The 23,387-nt window shown below is 43.5% G+C and overlaps 1 protein-coding gene across 3 annotated transcripts in view; it reads right to left on the bottom strand.

The window, feature by feature from the left end:
- The window catches only part of RASA3 (RAS p21 protein activator 3), a 257,766-nt gene that overhangs the window by 140,224 nt on the left and 94,155 nt on the right, over positions 1-23,387 (bottom strand). The window lies entirely within an intron of this gene.

Genomic DNA, 23,387 nt, shown 5'->3' with positions numbered 1-23,387 from the left:
CTGGAGAGAAAAGTAAGAAAGTGTGAGGCAAAACGGTTTTTTATCAATTACAGCAAGTAATAAAGAAAATATGTTCATTATAGAAGACTTTTTGGCGTGAGCAACACAATGGCAGTTACAAAGGTTAAAATAAAACATCTTATTAAACATATTTTCTTTTGAATCCATTTCATTCAGTCATGAGAAGCATATATCAAAAAGTCCCTGCTACTGGTATTTGACGTTGTGCGTTAAGTGTTTAGAATATTGAAAACATGATTGAAATTATATGTCCAATAGCATTTCAATCTCTCAACAAAAAAAAAACCCATCCCCAAAGTCACGACACGGAAATCTCCGCTCCTCCCCTTAACATGAATACGCAAATATAATATCATATCATATCATGAGGGAGATCCTCCTGCTCATGTAACATCAGCACTAGAATGTGTCAGTCACCTAATTTAATACTTGGCATTCGCAATCCATTCACCCTAAAGCAGCGGTGCGCAAACTGTGGGGCGCGACCCCCAGGGGGGGCGCGACACTGCCGACGGGGGGCGCGGGGTTTACAGAGGCCCCGCGCGCTTCCCGAAGGCACTTAAATTAAGTGCCGGGGGAGCTGCAGGGCCTCTGTAAACCTTACTTACCGTGGCTCCGGCGGCTTCCTCCCTGCGGCGCCATGGCAACGCGGCGTCAAAATGACGCTGCGAGGTCATGTGACGTCACGTTGCTATGGCAACGTGACGTCATTACGCCGGAGCGCGGGTAAATTGGGGTTGGGGGGGGGGGGCGCGGGAGCGAGGGGACAGCCGTCAGGGGGGCGCAGGGAAAAAAGTTTGCGCCCCCCTGCCCTAAAGTACCATGTAGCAGGGGCGAAGGGGGGGAATATGTTTAAACCATTTATCGGTGCAATTGCCTTTCTTGGAAACATTCTATCACCCTGAATCATTTCCGAACTGGTTTATATTTTTTAATCTATATAGCCAGATACAGTACAAAGTAATGTACGTGATCAAGCAGGGCCAGGTCTGAAAGGGTTAAAGTAACAGTTTTCATTATGTTTAAATGTAAAAAAAAAAAAAAAAAAATTATAATATATGGATGTTTCCTTTTCTCTGGGTCTACTGAAATCAAGTATATTAGCTTCTTATGTTCATCCGTTTGCCTAATGATGGGAAAAATCAATTCACTTAGCTGCCCAGCAACGCAGAAAGAATAGCGGTAGCACGTTGTAACACGCGGGCTGGAACTTGCAGCAGTATAACAAATGTGTTGGCACATCGCAAAAGACAGGGTAAAAAACACTAACGCGTTTCGCACCTTGGGGGGGGATCAATAAACTTTTTTTTTTTTTTAAGTGTATGTGGACTTTCTTTATTCCAAATACAACTCGGCTGCATCTATAATTATTTTTGATATTGCACATAGGTTTGTTTGTTTTTTGATGCACTGTTTTTGTGCCATGCCCTATTTTTTCTTGTCACTTAGCTGCCCAGTGCACTTGTGCCGGGGGATCCCTGCTGTGCTGTAGTAGGTACTGCAGCAAAAAGGGTAAAAAAGGTTGGACACAACGGACTTCACCTTTTTCTACCGTGCCTAATGATGGCATCAGAATTATTGTGCAAACTAAAGGAATAAATGCAAGCCACCAAGTTTAGAGCCTGAACAACACTTGTATCACCAAACCACATTTGTTCAAGATTGTAAGGGGAAAAAAAAGTTATGCTCTTGTTCAGCATGGACATGATAAAAGTTTCAACCATTATTTTAAAATACTTAGACGTGTCTAATTTGTGTACACATTGTCAATCAGCTACATTTAACCTATTATGCATGTCAGTACTGTACTTAGTTCACTTTGAACCCAGGAGGGACTGCCCCTTTAAGCCGAGATAAAAACATGCATAATACGGGTCACTCAGCAGTTGGTAACCTGATTGGCAATGGAAAGGGTTAACGTTTCCTGCTAGATATGCCAATAAGCAAATAAAAGGACATTATCAACTCATGGCAGATACTTACTTCCACTTCAAGGACAACACTTGATCCCTTGAGTTTAGAGAAAGTGTTCATTCAGTTTCCCCCCCTTATCTTCAGTGCTGCTGGCTGCCAACAGGACTGACACTGACTGATGTGCAAACACCTGATATGCAAGAAGGCAAAAAGGTGAAAGTAGAGGCTGAGCCCTTAGGGGTGGACTGTACAAAAGAGCGTTGGATAACAAATGTGAGCTTTCTTTCAACTCTGGCACATCAGCTCAAGTCAGCTGTTACCTGCATCAGATAAACACCTTAGTCAAAGCCAAAGTGTGTTAATCACATGGTAGATGCAACTCCACTGAGAGAGTGCAACAATGAAACAGTAGGAGTAATGCACAATGCTGACATTTTATTGGGTGTCAAAAAGCTAATTTGGAGCGTCAATTCCATTACTTTAGTGCACTTTTGGTGGCAACATACTGGTTGGGAATACAGTGATCAGAAAAATACATGCTCAAGTCCAGTGGTTTGCAGCCTTTTTGTTGTTGTAAAGGAAACCTATAATTATATTGTGAAATTCTGCTGAACCCCAAACCTCTCTAACAGTACGTCTGCGATCAGATGCATTGTAAGGAACCCCAACCGTCTCTAACAGCACGTCCGAGATCAGATGCATTGTAAATGCTTCTGTATTTGGAACAATTTCCAAATGACCTGAAAATTGCAGGAAACTCTTTAGGGATGCCCGAGAAACACGAAGGTTCCTAGGAACCCTTGTTGAAAAATACTGTGACAGATATAGATCTCAGAAGCACAGAAACGCTATTACCAGTCTGCTAAGAAGATTTGATTGATTCCAGAGTGGAATGGCAGGGAACCCTTTAGGAATGCCCACGGAACACTGATCTAGTCCATGCTCTATGGAATTTGCCGTCTCAGACCTGTGATCAGATTAGTAACATGGATATCAAACAACATGGTTTCAGCGAGTGGCAGCTTAATTCACCCAGCACAGCCAACAACCCATCGCCACAATATTACTGCTTAACCTCATTAACTCTGCAACACATTGCACTGTAACCTCCTTTAGGGCTCGTTCAGGTTGCCAGCTGAGGACTCGGAGGGAGGGCGGGAGGCAGGCAGTGCTGGGAGTTTGCTGGGCGACATGTGATTATCCCCCAGCAGACTTTTCAGCGTTGGGGAGGGGGCGGGGCTACAGACGGCAGGGTAAAGTATCCAAGCTGCAGTCATGAAATCATTCTGAAGAATGATTTCATTGGCTGCCTTGGTCCCTGTGACGCTGCTTCAGCTCCAAGAAACGAAATTTTCGTTTACTGAAGCCGTCGTCAGCAGCAACTCCTCGCTTCGGAGGCAGGGCAGTAGCTACCCTGACAACAAGTATTCAAATTGAATACTTTGTTGCTCACGGCAGCACGCACGTCAGCACGCCCTGCCCCCGAAGCCAGCACCCTGAACGAGGCCTTAGATCAGGTCTTCCAGTATAGTTTTAACCAAAGATATGGAATGAGACTACATACTGTGACTACATAACCTAATACTTATTACAAGACAGTTTGTTTTCAATCATTTAAAGAAAAGAAAAATGCAAAGCCCCTAAACCTATTTTATTGGTATTTAAGGTACAATGCCTTTTAAGACCAGAATAAATAAATATCAGTGACACGCTTAAGCAGTTCAATTTATGCGATTAAAAATACTTGAATGGATATCTGAAAAATACATTAATAAAGCAATAACATTCCTGGTCACTTATTTGAACACATAAGAACAGCTAATGGATCTGTTGGGATTTCACTAATTAAGAATTGCATAGCTTTTTATTACTGAAAGGGAACTTGGGTTTAACAATCAAAAAGTAACTAAATATTTTCTAATCAACCAGGCACAGACTAGCATACATTTTGTCTTAGCAGGAAAATCTTCAGTCACAATATCTGTATCTCATCAACACTATGGCCTTGCCCCCGCTGCCTACTACAGCGTCCGCTGTGGCGGACGCTGCGCGCACAAGAGCCCTCCCCGCAATGGCGCCGGGCCCGCTGCGAGGGGGGGGCGCAGCGCTCACGCGAGAGCTACTCCTAGAGCAGGACTCGCGTTGAGCGATTAGGGACGCCCCCCGGCGGTTCAGCCAATGAGGGCGAACCTGCCGGGTGACGTCATGGCCGCGCCCCCGTCACTCCTCCACCACACCCCCCCCCCCGGTCTCTCCTCCTGCAGTGAGCTGCAGACCGGGAAATCGGCTGAACGCGCCGCCAAAAGCCTGGGCGCGCGTTACAGCGGAGAGACCGGGGCCTTCGCCTAAGGCTGCGCTTATAGTCCTTGCTACAGCGACGGCGTGACATCAACTGTCGCCGTTGTAGCAGCGATTTTTGCTTATAGTGTTGGAGACAAAAAGCGGAGACCGGGGGCGTGGTGGGGGCGTGGCCATAAGTGGTTCGCCCTCATTGGCTGAACCGCTCACGTGGCCGCTGACAAATCAATTTTCATTGACTGCCAGTGATCGCGACCAAGCCATCGCGTCGCTCCTACTACAGGCGCACGCGACGGATTCAAGACATTTGTTTTGACGCAACGTTGCGTCGCCGGGACTATAAGCGCGGCTTCACTGCTCCAATGTAAGCATGGCTCAGAAAATGGCACTCGCCACACGTCCGACTCTGCAGCTAGTGCAGGAAACAGCGCAGCTGCTGTAGAACCGCTGAACCAGAGTTGTCAATAACTGCTCTGCTTGTCAATGTCGCGTCCCACAATGCCCTGTAAAGCGCTATGCAAGGCATTATGGGGTGTGACTTTGGGGAGCAAAGCACTGACAGCTCTGCTTCTGCAGCAGCCAGGGTCTTTCAGCTCAACACATCACTAGCCAAAAATGTTTCACAAAATCAAAGCATGGCATCCTCCCAGCAGAATCCAGAACACCTCTTTTGAACTGAGAACTATTAACTATTAAAGAGTTAACGATACTGAGCTGCAGACTTCCGTTGGCATGGTAAAGAGAATTTAGAAATAGTAAGCAGTTCTCTATAATAGATTGCGGCCTTCAGTAAGAGTGAGAGTTAAAGCACTGTGCATTGGCAAACTTAAACTTTCACTGTGACATCTCCTCAACACCTACTCCTTCCTTTTCTCAAGAACATAAAAGACAAACAAAAGATGAACAACAATATTTACAGATATGTATCCTAGTCAATTAAGGCTTCTGAATACCCATGTTTTTCATGAAATATGTAACCATGCTGTAATATTTCTGCGCTGCGTTATAGATTATTCTTAATCATCTGCATAAAATTCCATACAACACAGTACATAACTCTTCTCCACTGCTGTATTATTGTTATTCCAGGACATTTTTTTTCCCAACAAGAACATGGGATGAAGTTGTGACAGGTAAGGGTAACTAGGCTACACATAAAGGTTACGCCCTCTGGTTGTCCTTGGGTCCCTGGCAGCTACCAAGCACTATAAGCCAGGGGCCAGGTATCTTGGCAAGAAAAGTTAGAGTGCCGCTACTTTTCCACTTTCCCTTTACCCCAGACTCATGAAACTTGCTGTGTGTAAGTTTTAGGTGGGATATTTGGGTGAGTGCAATTCTTTTGTTTGCAGGAGTTCGGGGTCCGGAGCTACCGGTAGTACCTTCATTCTACCCGACGTGCAGGCACTATTTGCCAGTACTCAAGTAGAATTACAAAAGGGGCTGTCCAGCGTCCTCTAGACTCCTGATTTTCGAGCCCCGAAATCCCAGTCCTCAGTCCCTCACAGTCATGATTCTCCCCAAGGTCCCCCATGTATTAAAGTATGTTTTGTTATGTTTAATTCATTCCTTATAAGGCTCTATGCAGTTTGCCCTGGCATCCAGTAAAGGTGCCTGCAAATCTGTATAGAGTCCATAGTTCAAAGGGGAGAGGATATCCAGAACTGTGAAAACATTTGGGTGGGGGGGCGAGGAAAGGCGAATAGCCGGGTCCGAACTACAAAGGGCATCCCATGGGGACATCTTTTGTAGTTGTCAGACTTGGTGGAGCCGGCCCCGCGGGTGGCAATGAGTTAGCCAAGGAGAATGCAGCCATAGGGCCTGTTCTCCTTTGGCTAAAATCATATTACCCGCTCAACCGGCTTTTCGAGCCTGCTGGGCATGTCTACTCCTCTGACATCAGCCGGGGCCGAGCTCCTCTTTCTATTTGCTGATGGGGAGGAATTCCCACGCTCCAATTGGCTGCTCCTTCCCCCTCGGTTCTGGATAGCCCAGCAGAGTGTACGTAAGGTGCTTACCAAGAGAGGGAGCAAGTCCATCCAAGCCAACCAATGAGCTGAGTCGATGAAGCTCGGCGGGCTTTTCAAAGTTGCTCTGTTCGAAATAGCAGAGCAACCCGATTCGTTTTGAAGCCTGAAAAGCTTACCCAAGTTCTTCGGATCGAACAGCACGGTCGCGGCTAGGAATTGAAGCCGAAAAGAGGACCAGGAAAACCGTGTGTATATCCCGGATAGGGTAAGCTCATCCAAGCGGGCGCCCTGCACCTAGGAAAGCCTAGATTTTCCCCCCAGTCCCCCAGTAAGTGTATTTTTAACTGTTCCTTGTGTATTTCTCCTTGTTGTACGTGAGTTTACCAAAATAAACATAATTTATTTTTACCATCTTGTTCTACCTAATGAATGATCCCGGTAATATGTAAATGGTGGGAAAAGCACCTGGTCTCCCGTGACAGAAGAAATATTCAGCTTTCTAACAGGTCATTTAGAATTCAATGCAGAGTGTACTCCCAACTACATTAAAGACAGCCATCCTCGCAGTGTGGTTTTATTCTGTGCAAGTTCTGTACAGAAGGGCTGGGGCTTAGGCGTTGTGCGAGTACTTAAAATAACTTAAAAATGCCACAGCTACATAATTATGCCTTTATATAGCACTTTTATCCAAAGCGCTTTACAATTACAAGGTTACATACGGTTGTTACCCCCATTACAATCTGCTTTAATTTTATCTTCCCCGGAAGGATGGACGGTTGTGCTGACTTCACGGAGACGTGAACCCAGGAATACCAGGTTTACACAGATGTTTCAGAAGCAGCAGAGCCATCTCTCTGGTCAATTATACAGTCGAGTTTCTTTTTAAAGTTGCCTCAATCTCTCCTTTTCTATGGGACCTACTTAAGTGTCTTCTAACTCTCCCATCTTTCATTCCCTCCCACAACACTTGCTGTGTAAAATGCAGTACCAGGGCAATCAAGAGTGAGGGAAGCAAGGGTAGGTGTGGAGATGCTGGGGGGAGGGCATGGGAAAGTTATCAAAACCAACATCTTGTTTTTGGCTTGTCTTTTAGCTAACCCCCTTTGCTTTGCAATGCATTGAAGGCCCCATGTGGCAGTGAATGGTTAAGAAAGCTTTTCCTATACAAAATGTATTTTAAAATGGAAATAGTAACGCATTTTGAAAGATGTGTCTCGCTAAAATTGTAACTTCTAAGAATGAAAGCACTTTAACTAGCAGTTATTCAATGGTTACAGATCTCCAGAACTGAAACAGACAGCAGAAGGTTTACGGCAATACTGGACAGGGCTTGCACTCCGTCCTACGTTATTGAAAGACGGTTCATGTTTCACACCAGCCGTACTCTGCAATCAATCAATCCTTGCCCGCTTAGGCTGCGCTTATGGTCCGTGGCTACGGCGCCGCGACCGCGTGAAGTCATCCGTCGCCGTTGTAATAGCGATTCTTGCTTATAGTGCAGGAGACAAGAGAGGGGCGACCGGGGGCGTGGCGGAGGCGTTGCCGAGAGCGGATCGCCCTCATTGGGTGAACCGCTGACGTGCCGATGACGTCACGTGGCGATCGCCGACAAAATACATTTCTATTGACTTCAGCGATTTTGGTCGCTGTGTCGCGCCGTCACGGTGGCGCCCACTATAAGCACACGTGACGGATTACATCAACTTGTTTTGACGCAGCGCGCTGTCACCGGGAGTATAAGCGCAGCCTTAATGCCACCGCCCCTGAAGTAAACTAAATGAGCATTGAAGCAGTAGCTAGCAAGGCTAAAGTAGTTATGTAAGCGTTACATAAAACAAGAAAACAACTTGCCCACCTATTTACAATCCTTTCCATGTAAGTTAAACACGTAGTGATTAGCGCCCACCATGGCTATGACATGGATACCAAGGACTAGATGGTGCCAAGTCTAAGCCCACTTCTTAAAAACGTTCTCCTCCAAGGGTTTATGCACCAAGATTTGGCACTGTTAACTGTAAATCAGGGCCCACACAGGCACGTGAACCTGTTCCCTGTATGAACAAGGGGAGTTATTTTACTATGCATTCACTGCGGTCACAATAATTGTGTTTAAAGTGCAGGTTTAAGGGTTTGTGGTGTGAACACATCTCCTGAAACACAAAATAGGTTTTTTTATTTGTGCAAGTTACAAAATGCACCTTATTATACTGTATTAATCTCTCTGCAGCCGCCTGACCCACTGTACAACCCAGGCATTTCATTAAGAAACATTAAGAGACCCATCAAGTACACAAAGTAAACTATGACAGATGAAAGAACCCCCTTTACATAAATACTCCCTCCCTATCACCAACTGCAAAATGCTTTCATGTCGTCAGCTGTCCAACAGTCATCATGTGAGCTGTTACTAGCTGGAAAATCTATAAACTGGCTCACACCCCCTTTTCCAGACAGCAACAAAATGACACATTGCTCCTCTCATGAACTGATTAAAAAGCATTGCTCTGCTCTTTTGCCTTTGCAAACAGGTTAGCAGCAGTTAAGTGTAATCTATGATGCTTGATAAAAACAACCTCCGATCTTTATTCTTCCTCACTTAGGAAATTGCTGCTTGTGGACGTTTTCTGGAGGGCGTTCCTTCCCGTCAGAAGGAAAGTTTTGGAGAGGCACTGTTTTCCTTTCACACCAGCTGTTCTCTGTCTGACACCACCTAGCCAGGGAAATCTGCGCCCCATCCTCACAAAGAGCTCACTTCCTTAGTCCACAAACAGATACAGTACTCATACTTCCTCTCTCTATAAGTTTTTCTTACACGCCAATTCTTTCCAACACACATCTGCTCCGCTGAAAGCGTCGGTCCCTTCTGGCTGGTAAGGGGTTCAATTTAAGCCTTTCCATTCTGCAAGAGCCTGCATTGCCTTGTAATCCTTTGGAGCAGTGGTTTTTAACACTCTCCTGAGGGACCCCAGACAGCCATGTGTTGGGGATAATCAAACCGTAGTTGTAGGGAACCTACATGCATTCGCCTGGTAACGTTCTTACTAAAGTTTGGTGGGGCGGAGGTTCCCTGAAGAGCATTGAAAATCCCCACTTGAGAGACATGTTATTCACATGATGCTATTCCCGTATTCAATATGGTGATAAGAGGGGTGATAAGCAATTAATATTATAGTAGCATCATTTTTCTTTAGCTGAAGTGAATGCATCATTAACTATATTCAACAAGCAGTGCTGGTGACTATTTTATTACCATTCATTTTAATACAGTTGATCTCTTCTGCACAGACTCACAGCATAGTGAATATGAGACATACATTAGGTAGGGGCAGATTTATCAATCGCCGGAACGGGTTAGTCAACCCGATTTGGCATTAACTCCCATTCAAGCCAATAGGAGTGAACGCCAGATTGGTGCGCTAACCAGCTCTCCCGGAGTTGATGTATCAAGTTGACAACATACAAATAACAAAATGTCTACATTAAATATAAGATCTAAACTAGAAATGTTACACAAAAGCAGCATCAACAAAGTCACAGAGTTAGATACGTGCCATCATAAGACCGCCTCGATCTCTTCTTTCCATCAGTTCAAGCCACTCATTCATGCACAAGATCCTACAGTCAATATCAATGCTACATTGCTAAGAAACAGGACAGTCACATATTCTAATTTTAACATTCATTTCAGAACCACAACATACTTTTTACCAAAATACACCACTCTCATTGTATATACATTTTAAGTTCTATTATTTAAGATTTTCATGAAGACGTACAGCTTAGACGAGATTCATACTCCAGATATGATGCCCCAAACACTTTACTTAGTTCCACATCAGATATACTAATACTTGCAGAAGCAAGATAAAGAGCCCCTTTAGCTCGCACGCAATTGTTTATGTGGTTGATGTGATTGCAATGATAAAACTTAACCTTTAATAAGGTATAATGATAAAATAATGATGGACAAAAACGCACATATAACGGACTCCACAAATCGACGCTAAATTAAAAAGCTTGGAAAGGCTTAGGCTACGCTTAAGTGCCGGCGACGGCGACGTCAGGCTACGGTCCCTGAAAAAATCAAATTAAGATGACTTCCAGCGATCGCTACCAAGCCGTCACGTCGCGCTTACTATAAGTGCACGCGACGGCGGCAATGCATTTGTTTTGACGCGACGTCGCGTCACTGTCGCCGGCACTGTAAGCGCAGCCTAATGCATGTGGATCTCATTAACATGCATATAGTAGATGGCTAGGAGGCCCATACATATAGTACATGAATGAGGAACCAGTGGTGGTGGTGTCACAATTCTCCTGATTTGACAGAAATGATATATATTGTCTCAGGTATACGAGGTACACTTGTTATACATATAGGGTTAAATGTGTGTTTTAGGGCGAGGTCTCAGTCATCACTGTGGCACGTGCGCCCGGCAGGGGGGGAGGGGGGCAGCACGTGCACAGCGCTAACCACGATCTGAGGGGAGAGAGGGAGATTGCGATGGGAGGGGCGTGGTCGGGGATTTGCGGGGGGTGGCCACGCCTCCGTCGCAAGTTCTACACTCAATATCATGGAGATTTAAAAAAACTGCCAGAACGGCGCAGCTGCACCTTCAGCGGGAAGGTGAGTACTGGGCCCAGCCCCATTGAGGGGCAGTGCTTATACGCACAGCGCGCTATAGCAGTCACTGGGACTGCAGCCTAAGGCTATAGAGCAGACTGTGGGAACGCTACGCTATGTCCGTGACACTGCACTAGCCGGCCTATTGAATGAAGGCAGGTAGTGGAAATGAAGCCAGATCGATGTGGTACATAGGCTACACAGTGGAGTCTCTCACACTTCTATTCACGAAGCCTATTGCATATAAATACTTATTAATGGGTCCAAAGCAATGAATGTGAACAGATCGCCCGTCGTAAATGGACTATTAACACCATTGGTATCTACTCAAGTGACTCACTTAGCTAGCCGTAAGCATGCTCGTATACATCGTTCCTAGCTTAATAGTGATGATAAAATGGATATAGCAACGAGAACAAATATAGTGGTTGTCTCATATCCATACGAGACTTGCACTAGTATGTGCATTACTGCAGTGATGATCTCAAAGGAACTCCGTTTACAATCAGATCCCACTGCCTCTCTATTTATTTTTAAATATTCATTATCGTTGCTATATCCATTTTATTATCAACATTAGTCCGTTATATGTGCGTTATGTCCATCATTATACCCTATTAAAGGTTAAGTTTTATCATTACAATCACATCAACCACATAAGGAATTGCGTGCGAGCTAAAGGGGCTCGTTTTCTTGCTTCTGCAAGTATTAGTATACCTATTATCTTTTGCTCCTAGCACCGCTCCTATTTTCAGACTGTAGCAAGAGCTTTAACTCCCCTCCTCCCCTTTCCCCCCTTTTTAGTTTTATATCAAAAGAAATGTACATTATTACAACATCCTTAAAACATTATCTCTGAATCACAATCTCATCAGCGTGCAGAAATTATGCAGGGTAGGCAAGCGAACGGAAGCAAAGAACTAGCAGCTTTCTCCATGACAATCACACAACAATTATGCAGTCTTGTTGGCAGCCTAAATATAGGTGCATTCATTAGTCACACACCCCCTATTCAATATGGCAGAGTAATACATCGTTTTTTGGTGCATCAACTTCCATTCATCATTAACTGTGTGCTACCCACTTCTCAACACACTGAACGGAGGAGGGCCACTGATTCAGAGGCGGCGTTTATCACACGTCCCCATTTCAGGAAGGTGGGGTGTATTTAGGAGGCTCAATATTCAAAATGCCATGCAACTTATCCAGACAATGGTGCAGGCTAGGATTGGGTGTTATCAAAATGGTCACCACGATAACGATATTAAGAAATGTATTACAATAATATATATTGCAAAAAATTTGTTAAAATACGTCTGAACATTTTCTAGTAAATCTAAATATAGTGCGCTCTCAATTTTTTTTATAGTTTTTAGATTTTTAGACTTGGGGAGAGAGAGACAGACCGCACAGTGGCAGCTTCAAAGCAGCACCTCTGACCACCGACATCTCGCAATATCACGATAATAGGGAATCTCTCATGTCACGTACGGCACCCAGTTAGCACGCGACCTGCATACGGGACCAAGGTTAATGCACAGCCCACAAGCGCTCCCACTTTCACCTCTGCAAAGGTACGTCAAATGGACAATATCTTCTCTACAGGATCCAAGATTAATACACTGCTCACAAGCTGCCCCACTCTTCACCTCCGCAAAGGTCCCCCAAATGAGTTGTATCTCTCCTCAATCCGTCCCAATATACCACCGCCACAAACGAGCACATGACATAGATATGCAACCAGGGTTAATACACACGGCTACTCTAGCCAACTCACCTTTCTCCTCCGCAAGGAACCAGTGAGTTAATATTAAACCCTACACAATTGCAAATTATATCTATCCATTACCACCACCTTGGGGTACAGAAATAATATAAGATGTAAAATTAATATTTGCCAGGGCCCCGGGTCCCTGTTTACTATAGAAAAAACTATGCCCTTTAACACACCAAAATCAGTTGTAGCCAAATGTGTCCGACACTTTAATACTCTCCCCAGAGCGTGCAATAATTCATTCAGAGCCCAAAGCATTAAATGTTTATATATATATATATATATATATATATATATATATATATTTCCCAGAATCCCTTGCTGCAGTGGAAGCGCTGTATGCTGGGTGACAATGGGGAAAGACAGGGTTGCAGACCTGTCTAAGACATGCAAATGAACATACAGTAATATTTACAGTTGCTTTATGCTTTACTGTGGAGGGTTTTTGTCACTTTTTTTACCCACCATAACCTTAATGACAGTGGTGATTACCTAGTCTAGTCTCAAACCTGCTCTAGCCATTAAGACCAGCCTCACACTGATGATACCCATCAAGGTTGAAACATGTATGTGAGTAGGTCTAATGGCTTTGCATCTCATCCCAGCCTCTGTTTAAAAGCTGTGTTTAAAACAGCATGCATTGGCTTGAGGATTGGCTTGTGTAATACGAGCTTGAGACAAAAGGTGGCACTGAGTGCTCATTTGCATGTCATTTCCCAGAATCCCTTTCTGCAGTGGAAGCGCTGTATGCTGGGTGACAATGGGGAAAGACAGGGTTGCAGACCTGTCTAAGACATGCAAATGAACATACAGTAATATTTACAGTTTATATATATATATATATATATATATATATATATATATATATATATATATATATAGTGCTTAGGTTACAGAAAAAGGGTTACGAAAAACATATAGTTACAATAAAATGCAGAACAGCTTCTGAAAATAAAAGGATAAACACAAAAGAAAACGCTATACATCACCCTATGACATATGTTTCCTTCCAGAGAGGTCACTGGTAAGAGACAATGAGATATCCTGTATCTGGTCCCAGATAGACCTCTGTAGACCTCTAATTATTATAATTCTTGCTCAGACTTAAATAAAATTATCTCCCATTGAACACAACCTAAACCCAGCCCGTCGTAAATTAGCTGTGAGATTTACATTTTTACGACAGAGTAAAACACCTCCCACCAAAGGACGTTGAAAACTCCTTTTCCATATCTAAATGTACTCATAACTTCACTTCTGTAATACTTACACACGCCTGAGACACCTTAATGCAGTGGTGCGCAAACTGGGGGGCGCAAGATTATGTAGGGGGGGCGCAGGCTGCGTGCGGGGAAACCTGGGGGCGGGCAGAGCTGTGCCAGAAGCTCCGTGCAGAGGCTGCTTCCAGTTCTCTGCTGTGTCTTGCAGAGGGGACGGGGCCTTGCAGAGGGGGCGGGGCCTTCTCCTCCTCCTGTCTTTTACCCGCCCGTTTTCAGCAGCACATGGGGGTACCGGAGGTGTGTGTGTGTGTGTGTGTGTGTGTGTGTGTGTGTGTGTGTGTGTGTGTGTGTGTGTGTGTGTGTGTGTGTGTGTGTGTGTGTGTGTGTGTGTGTGTGTGTGTGTGTGTGTGTGTGTGTGTGTGTAAATGTGTGTGTGTATATGTATATGTGTGTGTATGTGTTTTGTATGTATATGTGTGTGTGTATATGTATGTGTGTGTGTGTATCTATATATGTATGTGTATGTGTGTGTGTATATATAAAGTATGTGAATGTGTGTGTGTGTGTGTGTGTGTGTGTGTGTGTATATCTATATATGTGTGTGTGTGTGTGTATATCTATATATATGTGTGTGTGTGTGTGTGTGTGTGTGTGTGTGTATATATATATGGATTGTTGTGTTTGTGTGTATATATGTGTGGATGTGTGTGTGTGTGTGTGTGTGTGTGTGTGTGTGTGTGTGTGTGTGTGTGTGTGTGTGTGTGTGTGCGTGCGCGCGCGCTGTGCCTGTTGGTTGTCTGTGGGTGTGGGTGTTGGGATTGAGTGTTGTGTGTGTTGGTGGTGATTATGTGAGTGTTGGTTGTGACTGTGTGTGTGTAGTGATTGAGTGTGTGCTGTGTTGGTTGTGATTTGAGTGTGTGTTGTGTGTGTGTGTGTTGTGATTGAGTGTGTGTGTTGGTTGTGGGTGTTGTGATTGAATGCAGCGTTGCAGAAACTGAGGGGGGGACGCCCCAGGCGCAAGATTATTTAGGCGGGGCGCGTGCAGAAAAAAAACCTGGTTGTGCTGGCGAAAAAGATGTGCGCGCGCGGCCAAATAGAATAGTGCAGGTGGGGCCACGTGATTCGGAGGTACGCGGAGGAGCACGCCCCAGCGCTGTGATGTCAAACGCCCCTCCCTCCGGTGTCTGCCTACAATAGCGCTGTGTTCCTGCTCTCCTCCGCTGGCAACCTGCCTAGCTGCGATCCTCTTCATGTGAGAGGGTCGGCTGCCACTATATCAATCATACTATGAATGTACAGAAATAATAAAAAAAAGTGTAAACACTTCCCCTCTCGTGCTTGCAAAATTATGTAGGACACCCTGTGCTTATGCTTGGAGAGTTGGTGATGTCACCGCTCTCAGCGGCAGCGTGGACGCAGCCTAATTTTGCAAGAGCGAGCTGTTGAAGTATGTAAGTATTTAGGCTGCGCTTGTAGTGCCGGCGACGCGACGTCGCCCGAAAACAAATGCATTGTCGCCGCCGCCTCGTGCGCTTATAGTAAGCGTGACGTGGCAACGTGATTTTTTGAAGCCGGCAATATTTGATTTTTAAGGGGCTGTCGCCTCTTGTGACAGCCCCTGAACCAATCAATGGCCTGGTCGCCCACGCCGCCGCCGCAAAGCGAAATACAACTTTCGCTAGCAGCGATGGGTGACGTCGCGGGCACTATACGCGCGGCCTTAGACATATTTGTATTTACATTGTATACCGTTTAATAAAGGGTTTTTTTTCATGGGATTTTGATTACATCAGGCAGGGGGGGCCCGAGAAATTTCATGGATAAAAAGGGGGGATCAGCATAAAAAGTTTGCTCACCCCTGCCTTAATGCATTCAGGCCCTCACTGCGGACACAATGAAACTAAATATGAACATTTAAATCCCAACTTTAAGAGCGATATTAATAACTTTCTCCTAGTACCTGCTAGACCTAATGTGTCTGTAATCATCATGTGTGACTCTGTTCCACGGATACACCCATGTAATGTTTAGCATGTTCAGCAGAGGACGTCACATGATATTCTCATTTTTAATAAAGTCATGTTGGATACTTTTAGCCACCCTTGACATCCATATACCCCATGCAGAGAATTGCTTTTGAAGCTCTGCTATATATAAAAAAATATATATATATACACATGACGTTAAATGGGTTCACATTGTCGTGACAAAAATACGTCACGGCAACACGCCGCCACAGGGCGTCGCATTGCCATGACGTCGCAGAGCCATAATGATGGGATCATGCAGGGGGAGATGCCAGGAGGAGACGCGATGCAGGGACGAGAAGGTAAGAGAGTTACAGAGGCCCCACGCTCTCCCGCAGGCAATCAGTTTAATTGTTGTGGGGGAGAGCATGGGGCCTCTGTAACCGCGAGGCTCAGTGCAGTGGCACCGCCATCACACCAGTCCTGCCCGTACAGCAGCAGCGGGGAGGACAGTGGTCTGTCAAAAAATTTGAGCCCATTCATTAGCTGGCCTGGGGTGGGGGGCGGGGGGAGAAAGAAGTCAGCGACCCCTGAACTACACCATCTTCAGAATTAAATAGGCAAGTCTTGGTGTAAACCCCCTCATTCTACCAGAGCCCCTTAATATATTAACACCGCAAATACCTTTGGTTCCTTTTTACATTTTTATTGAACTTTTATTTCTGAATATCACACCCCAATATTCCCAGCTTTAGATACAAGGGCTTTTATAAAATAAAATAAAAAAGGCCATACATGACAAATTCCCAGATAGGCAGGAAGCAGTAACTGGAAAAAAAATGTTTAAAGTCCTCACTTTCTGAAATTCATTTGTTTACATTAGTGATGTACCGGGTACCACCCGGTGGCTTTTCAGCTACCCGGAAATTACCCAGAACGGCAGCTGGAAAGTGGACCCGTGCCGGGTATCCGGGTAATGTCAGGGTAGTTGAAAAGTATCTGTTACTTACCCGCTGGAAGCCCGCGGCGACATCTGAACAGGTAAGCAGAGGTGTGGGGGCGGTGGGGCAGCATCAGCGGTCAGTGTGGAGCCCGCGCGGGAGCTGTAGGACTCCATACTGCACTGTGAGCACCTCTGCTTACCTGTTCAGATGTCGCCGCGGGCTTCCTCCACCCCAGGTAAGTGAAAAACCGGGTAGCCAGGTACCCGGCCGGGTACAAGGTGCCAAATACTCCGGGTACCCGGTTTTAAAAAAATGTAGGACTCGGTCCAACACTAGTTTACATAGGTTATTAGTAGCACATGACGAGGAATTGTAGATCACCATCAGATGAATGGTCAAGGTCATTGAGCCTAAAGTCTGCTAGGTCCTCCAGCAAGAATAAAACGGTTTGTGCAACATAATAGTACTTCTGTTTTACTCAGGGAATTTGTTTTCCTTTACACTACATCATTTAAGATTCCAGGAAATCAGCAGCATTGGGGGCATAGGATGTTTGGACCTGGGCCACATTAGAAGCAGTGGCATATCCCAAACAATCACTTCTTGGAACATCTTTGTAGTACTGTGCAAAGAAATATACCTGGTATGTGATCCTTTTTAAAAGGCATATGTGCTTCATCTGATGCATCTTTCAACAAGCTTCCAGCTACAAACAACTTTGTGTGTTTATATATCTATATGATATCTATCACAAACACAAATTGGAGCGTTTAGAAACTAAGCGGGTAAATCAGTAAAATGTTTGCATTGTTTAAACTTATATGTCTCTGCATAGCTGTGTAAAACAGAGGCGCCTTACCAACGTATACGCCGTGTTTGGCCTGAACCAGTAAAAAGGTGTGAACAGAGGATTAGCGCATTCACTAAAATGCATTGCCCAGTAAGGCTATGTTTCCCAGTGCTCACTGCTGCACGCGCGTCTGGCGGCACGGGCACAACTACAGCCGCGATCTGCAGGGGAGCGATGGGGGCCTGGCATATCTGCTCTTCCATTGGCTGCCCGCCAAGCAAATGAAGACAAAATTCTTGTCTTCCCTGCCGGCGGACGCGCCATGGTTAGAGGGGAGCGCACACACAAGGAGCTACTGGCGTCTGCCTGACTAGAGGGGAGTGTCTGGTGTGCGGCGCACGCACCGCCATGACCACTGGGGACCCGGCCTAAGATAGATGCTAAATGAATTAAACATTGGAGCTATTGTTTACTACTTTATGCGCACTCCCTATAACCCTTGATTTCAGATAAATAGGATGCAGAATTCAGGGAAGAAACTCTACTTAATGTATGCCAGCTCAGCAGATCATACCGCTCTGCATTAAGTACAGTAGGTCTTGGTTTACTTATATGATCATCTCATGAGAAGTGGGTTAACAAGTCAGTATTTTAACACAACCGAAATGGAAAAAATAACCTGGCACTTAATGAAAGTGCTAAAATGATATCCAAGTGTTAAATAAATGGCTGCTCTAAAACCCAGTAAATAGAATTTACCTCTAAATCCCAATACAAACATGTGTGGGAAAAACTAAGGGAGCGCTCAAAAAATTAATTGTAAAATGTGTGCACAATACAATAAAAAAATGCATATAATTAAGTGATATGTGAACAACTTAATATACCATATATTGTCTAAAAATTATTGTGCAAACTGCAATACAAATGTGCATGAATTCTGGTGATATGTGATATGTGATATATATATATATATATATATATATATATATTATACATTATACATATATACATACATACATACACATATATATATGCATACACATACATACATATATATACATATACACACACACACACACACACACACACACACACACACACACACACACACACAGGATACCCATTTTAGCCAAATCTGACACCTATAAGAATTTATTTCGTTTTTACATTTGACCTTGGGGTTTGATTTCCTCTTATCTCTTTTGTGTGATCAGCAAGAGCCCCCTCTCCTTACCCCATCTTTATTGGGTCTCTGATCAGAACAGGGTGGTATAACGGGAAAGAAAAGCCTGGATTGACAAACACTTCCCCGGTCAGTCACAGGCCCATAAGTAATTCAACTAATCAACTATGCGAGATTGCACCTTTAACTCTCCAGTCTCCAGTGGGTCCTGCACCTAGTCCACTGGTCCCTAGTTGCACAACCCAAATCTAGAACTCTTCTTTAGTTCAGTAGTGCAATGGAGCAGTTTTAAGCAAACATGCTAATCTAAAAGGATTGGCTCATACACCTGGCCGATTTCTAATCGCTCATGAAAATCTGCAAATCTATTTACAAACACTTAAGTCACTTGTTGGTTACTACTGCTATTTCCTCACTTATCTCTACAGACATGCACACCAAGTGGATTTTGACAACTTTCCGGAGATTATGCAAGACCCAGCCCCTAGTTCCACTTATTCCACATCCTCTATTGCTGTGCTTATTCACTGCACGACAATTGGCCCTCTGCCTCCACACAGGCCAGACAAATATTGTTATTAAAGTCTCCAACAGTTTCCTATTTTTGAAAGCTACTAATGTAAAATGACATCCCTGGTTCATGAAGTCTGTTTTGCTTTTATTAGATGTTCCACCTCACATTTTGAAATGCTACTTAACTGACAGAAGTTGAAGCACGGCCATGGAAGAAGTGCTGTGTGGGCGAGTGTTTTCACTTCAATCCAATTCTCAAATATAAAGGAAGAAACTAAAAAAATTGACACTTCAGGTTCACGCGGTACGTCTCTTGCCAACTATAATGAGTGTAAGAAAGTATTAAGTATTTTAATCAAACTGGCACATCAGAAATTAATGTTAAGTGGCAAGCTGTCTTAAATATACAAGAATTGGTTTTATTGGGGGTCAAGACCTGCATAGTTATGTTTGTCCAGAGACTGAGGTATCTGGTGTCAATACCTGGGTTTGCAAGTGGGGGGATTTAAATGGCGTCGCAATCCGTCCCCGACAGGGGGAATAAACGAAAACCTTTTAAGTATAGATTGAAAGTCATTCTTTGGGCTGTCATCTTGACCACACCCCACTGGTATTCCACAGATCCCCCAAAGTTTTGTGTAAAGTTACGAAACATGAAATCTTACATCTGACCAATTCGCAAGAATGACGAATATAGATTTGTAATCATTGCGAATACACGTATCTCGGATATCCATTCTCATGCAAAAGTAGAAGGTAAGGTGTCATGTTTGGTGTAAGGTGTCATATCCAGGCGCGCATATTACATACACAGATGCAACAGTGAAGATGACGTTTGTCTAAATATAATAGAAATTTAAGTTATAAAGTTTTTTTTAAATTCAGACAATTTAAGTCAAGTCAAAATACAGTTTTTTTCCTTTCTTAAAATCAGTAAAATGTCATCCAGGGAGATGGATGAAAGAGGTGGATTGAGAAAAACCCCAGAAGGACGTGAAAATATGTTGTTTTCAATTAAAGAGAGTTTGGGGATTTAAGCCCTGCAATGGAGTTATAAAATCAGAATGTCTGAGGTCAACGAGATACGTGAATTTTCAGATTCCAATCCAGGACCTCTTGCAGCAAGTAAATATAGAGGTATGTGGTAAGTCATAGGATTTCTGTTTTGTTTTATCCTTTTATATTGAAGAAAAGTATACTGTATGATCTTGTAATAATCTCTGTAATCTCAGCACGGTACTAGTTTTGTATATTAAATCTAAACTTTAAAAAGATATATAGATATAGATAATATAGATATATATATATATATATATATATATATACATCTTTGGCCTCTGATTGAACTTGCACTTTTGTAGAGTAATTAACATTTTCGGACACATTTTGCTACATCAGATGTATGTGTTAAATGCACAATTTCTTTAGTAAACAGGGACCAAAGACTCAGCAAATTAATAATCATTCTTTGCTGGTAGCAGCGCAGTAAAGATATATATATTTTGATGTATTGAGGGTAGATATTATTAATTTGAGGTACCTTGCGCAGGTGAAAAGTGGGTAAGGTAAATAGCGGTGTGTATTAACCCGGTCACATACACAAGTCACGTGCTCACAGGTGTGCCGTTTGTGACACTGACCCTGTACAATTTGGACTCTCGCTTATTTTTTTTTTAACAGATTTTTTTTCCCCTCTATAAAATGGAGGATTTCCTTGTTTGCCGCACCATGCTATTATCAACCACTGCAGTGCTTGTTCATCCCACAGTACAGTATATTATTTAAAAATAATCCACACATTAATACCAAAGCTACTTCTATGGAAACAGTAGAAAGAAACAATCTATTCTTTTGTTGACATGCATCAGCATAAGTCGATTTTTAATCATGGAAAAAGTACACAAAAAAAAATACAGCTTTAAAAAATGTAACAGAAAATATACCTGGGATGGTGGCAAATATTTGGTACCGTTTGTGAAGTAGTTGGAAATATATGTAGACACAGATAATAATAATAATAATAGCATGTTCTTGTATAGCGCTGCTAATTGTACGCAGCGCTTTACAGAGACATTTTGCAGGCACAGGTCCCTGCCCCGTAGAGCTTACAATCTATGTTTTTGGTGCCTGAGGCACAGGGAGATAAAGTGACTTGCCCAAGGTCACAAAGAGCCGACACCGGGAATTGAACCAGGCTCCCCTGCAGCAATCTCCGTGTCAGTCAGTGTCTTTACTCACTGAGCCAATGGAGTGGTTTAGTTCCTTCATACATTCTACCAACGCATAAACACAACAGCTAAACATTCCCTGGTGCCCAATAGAGAGTATCTAATATTGTCCTAAGGGAGACAGTACTTAACCAGCATTGCTCCACACAAACCTAGTTATGATCACAAGATGCCTCAGTCTTGTTAGAGAAAGTAATATTTTGTAAACAATATATCCCTTCAAATATAAGTTCTACAGCACACACACACACACACACACACACACACACACACACACACACACACACACACACACACACACACACACACACACACACACACACACACACACACGAAGAAGTAAAATGTGTTTGGTGTGTTTTAGGTGTCTGTGGAACCAATAAAATGCTTATTTCCTTCTCAAACTAAAGATTTGAAGTCTGTTGATTAAATGCACATAATGTAATATGTGAGGTGGGAACAAAACACCCATGCTTAGCATGGATTAAGACCTTACACTTCTAAACAGTGCTATCTGATTGTGAATTCACTTCAACTACAGTACGCCTCACAACCAAATAAATAGTTTGGAGAAACTTGAAGAAGCTACAGAATGTTTCACCTGTTACCATCAGTGACAGGAGTACCAGTAATGCAGATCGTGTAGCAATCTATTCCAAGAAGAATGTATAACTCCAGTTGACATCCATTGTATTTATGATGAATGAGATATAAACAAGGCTCGACAAATGCACTCGCCCACTGTCGAGTGTTACCTGCGGCGGGGTGCAGCGGCGTCTCCCGGCATTCTCCTGCAACTTCGAGTGTCTCCCCTGCAGCCCGTGTGAAAATGGCTGCGCGGGACTCAACATGACATGAAGACGTCAGTTGCCATGACAACTTGACGTCATGAAGTTATGGCAACGCGGTGTCATTTGACGCCGCACTGCCATTTTCTCATGAGCTGCAGGGGACACACTCGAAGTTGCAGGGAAGAAGCAGGAGAAGGGTGGAAGACGCCGCCGCAGGAATCCACCGGACTGCACCATAACCTCCCTACAACAGTATGCAACTGCAGATCCTCTATACTTCACCAGGAAAATCCCTGGATTGCACTTTAACAAATCAGCTTCTGTACAAGGGTACAGAACATTATGTTAAAAAGTGCAGCTGTGCTTGGAGATCTTTATATTATGTTGCATGTACATTCTTTTTCTGTTCATAAACCATCATTCATTTTTGTATTACTGTTTCTAGTAACATATGGCAAGAATCACAATTTAGTCAAGTTAGTAAAGCTCATTCCAGTCTATAAAAGATCCCCCCATGTACAACCTGCAGATATAAATATTCTAAGTTAGGACATTATTTAAGCTCCCTCTGTGCCAAGGTCTCTGTAAAACATTAAGAAAGCTATACAAAAACAGTGAAGGAATACAAATAACAGTAGTGTTATATGCACTGCTGCTGCTACTGCAGTATATCCCATGTTTAACGTTAGCCAGAAATGGCCACGGGTCTCTTAGTTCTAAGAGAACAACATTAAATGAATAAACTTTTTTGGGGTTTAGATTTCTATTTTTAGGTTTAAGTGCTTCAACTTTTGATATCTTGGGTTTCTGATCTTCTGTTGGGCAATTGCTCATCTTTAAAAGCACCCCGGTCACCGATGCAGATCAATTCAAAATAATTCATTATGCGTCAACCACATTTTCCTTGACCTCCTCAAAATACTGACCACCCCATTGAAATGTATAACATCTGGATTTGTCATGCTTTATTCTAGTGGGGGGGGACTGTACACAAATATGTTGCTTAAGCGGAAGAAAATTAAACATATTAATTGTGCAGACGTCTTCATATTTTATCTTTATGAGGCTGTAAAGGTCTTGTTTGAATTTCCTTCAGAAAAACAGCTGGAAACCCGAGACCGATGAGTAAGACAAGAACAGCAGGAAAGGG

This window comes from Ascaphus truei, chromosome 3, assembly GCF_040206685.1.
Source record: "Ascaphus truei isolate aAscTru1 chromosome 3, aAscTru1.hap1, whole genome shotgun sequence".
NCBI classification, from domain to species: domain Eukaryota; kingdom Metazoa; phylum Chordata; class Amphibia; order Anura; family Ascaphidae; genus Ascaphus; species Ascaphus truei.
The sequence above is the reverse complement of the archived record's forward strand: the minus strand, read 5'-3'. Positions and strand labels throughout refer to the sequence as shown.